The following is a 3,188-nucleotide window of genomic DNA, read 5'->3' on the forward strand; positions in this document are numbered from 1 at the left end:
TTATTTTACTATTATTATTATTATTATTATTATTATTTATTAATTTATTCATATTATTTTTATTATTATTATTATTATTGTTGTTGTTGGTTAAAAAGTTCTCCATCAGAAGATGGAAGTTGTTGAAGTGCGGAGAAACAAATGCGATTTGCAAACAGAACAATTCACGCACACACGCACACACACACACACACATACACACATACATACACACACACATAACAACATACACACACACACATACCAACATACACGCACACACATACCAATATACACACACATACATACCAACATACACACATACATACACACACACATACCAACATACACACACATACATACCAACATACACACATACATACACACACACACATACCAACATACACACACATACCAACATACACACATACATTCATACACACACACACACATACAAACGTACACACACACACACACACACACACAAATGTACATACCGTAACATTTGTATACATGAAATTTTTGCAGTGGAAAATATGCGATCAAATGATTCCTACCAACAATGTTTGCCTGCCTCGTGCCACCCATTCTTTATTCCAATTTACATACTTAAGTCCCTGCGCACTTAAGTCCCAAAATACAAACATATTTACACACATACACACATACTCTCTCTCTCTCTCTCTTTCTCTCTCTCTCTCTCTCTCTCTCTCTCTCATACACACACACACATACACATGCACACACATATAAACACACACAAAGAAACACACTCAATCACAGACATATTGTTACGTATTTACAAATAGACACAGACTTACACACCTAGTTATTACACACACACGCACACACACACAAACACAAATACACACACATACACACGTACACATAACACACACACGCACGCACCTTTTTCACATCCAACCACACATCCATTCACACAAACAGATGACCCTACGCATCAATCAGGCTTTATTATTTACAATTTGTCAAATGCTCTATCCATCTATATATAAAGAATTAATCACATCGACTGAGAATGCATGATATAAAGAAAAGGTAAGTAACTAACATATAACGAAATATTTTAAAAGTAACAAAACATTACCAAATTGGGGAAAAGAGAGAGAGATGAAGAGAGAGAGAGAGAGAGAGAAAGAAAGAGAGAGAGAGAGAGAGAGAGAAAGAGAGAGAGAGAGAGAAAGAGAGAGAGAGAGAGAGAGAGAGAGAGAGAGAAAGAGATGAAGAGAGAGAGGAGAGAGAAAGAGAGAGAAAGAAAGAGAGAGAGTGAGAGATGGAGAGAGATTGTTATGAAGAATATAAAATTAATATCATAAAACAGATATGGAACCGTCAGAAAGAAAGGAATAAAAAAAAAGAAAAAAAATAAAGAGAAAGAGAGAGAGAGAAAGACTGAGAGGGAAGGAAAGAAAGAGAAATTCGCCGGTAAAAAAAATGAGATTGAAGATTGTTTATAGGACTCTCGTTACAAATTCTAGCAATGGTTCCTGGCATGAATTTGTCTTGAGTTGAGTGGGGAGAATATGGAATAGAATAGAAATAGAAAAAGTTAGAAAACGAACAAACAAAGAGAGGGATAGAAAGATAGATAAAAAGATAGATAGAGACGAAGAGAGAGAGAGAGAGAGAGAGAGAGAGAGAGAGAGAGAAAGTTGAGAGACCTGATTGAGTTTTTTTTTGTGTTTTTATAATTCCAAGTTACTCTGGATGGATGCACGCTACTGTAGAATTTTTGTCTTCTGATATTTTGAATTTTGGTATATATGCGTGTGTGTGTTTGTGTGTGTGTGTTTGTGTTTATGTGTGTGTGTGTTTTTATTGTGTGTGCGTGTGTGTGTGTTATATTATCCTATTTTTTTTCTCCACACCAAACCACTTGTATCAAACCCCTCATAGACATTTTTTGTACACTAATTTGAAGTTCTCAGTTTTGTAAAAAACCAACAAAACTTTTGTATATTTTGTATTTACAATAATTACAATGGCAGACATTTTTTTTATCTTCTCAACTTTTATATCTAGGCTTACCTATATGGTATTTTTGTATCATGATATCTTCCGTATCTTGTGATACACGCGTTGAAGTAAAATGTAGAAATATCATTAGTACAGTTGATGAAATATTAATCTTCCTAATTAATATATACCTCGGGAAATCTGCCATCATCAGAGATTAATATTTCAAATAAGTTTCGCGCTAGATAATTTAGCTAATGCAATGATGACGATGACAGGAAATGGATACTGCTTTTGCATAGATAACAATCTTTAACTGAAGGAAGAAATTTGTTTTTTAGAGTTTAAAATCTGGAAAAACTAATTTTAGGATTGTTGGGTCCTGTCTTTCTTCGATTTCATGTAATGCCAGTTAAATGAACCTCTACACGCTCTTTAAAGTGGAGGGAGATGGCTCTCTTAAAGTCTTTTTATTTTTTTTTTGTTTTTAGAAAGATTTTTGTTCATTCTTTAAAAACACTTAAAAATAAAGATTTTTTTATTTTTTTTATGTTGCTAAGCAATAAACGCATATACACACATACACACTTACACACACACAAACATACACACATATAAGCACATACACACATACACACACATACACAAACACACTCAAACACACACAAAATTTCGCACACGATTTTGTGTTTGCAGTACACACAAACAGAAAAACTTTCAACACCTGACGGAGCATAATGCTAAATTGAAAGAAAAAAAAATCTCTACTTTCAACCACCGCCTTATGATAATTCAACTGGAGGAGAGGAAAAGCAAAAGAAAGAAAGAGAGAGAAAGGGAAAAAGAGAAAGAAAAAGAAAGAAAGAGAGAGAGAGAGAGAGATTCCGAAACATTAGCATATTTTTCCAATTTATTATCAGTTATCCGCGTTAGCGAATGGAAATAAGCCTGAGGATCTATTTGGTCGGGATGCAATACAACGATGATGTTTTAACTTGAGTGAGAGCTTGTGTCTGTCTGTTTGTTTGTTTGTTTATATGTATGTTCGTTGTTTTGTATGTTTGTATGTATGTGCGTATGTGTATTCGTTCGTTTGTTCATTCATTTATTCATTCATTCATTCATTCATTCATTCATTCATTCATTCATTCAACCATCCATCCTTCTTTTTTCTCAAAAAAGACCGACTCGTCAAAGCAGTCAGTTAACCACGGCTGACTCTTTCAGCACGT

This window comes from Helobdella robusta (assembly GCF_000326865.2).
Source record: "Helobdella robusta unplaced genomic scaffold HELROscaffold_37, whole genome shotgun sequence".
NCBI lineage: Eukaryota > Metazoa > Annelida > Clitellata > Rhynchobdellida > Glossiphoniidae > Helobdella > Helobdella robusta.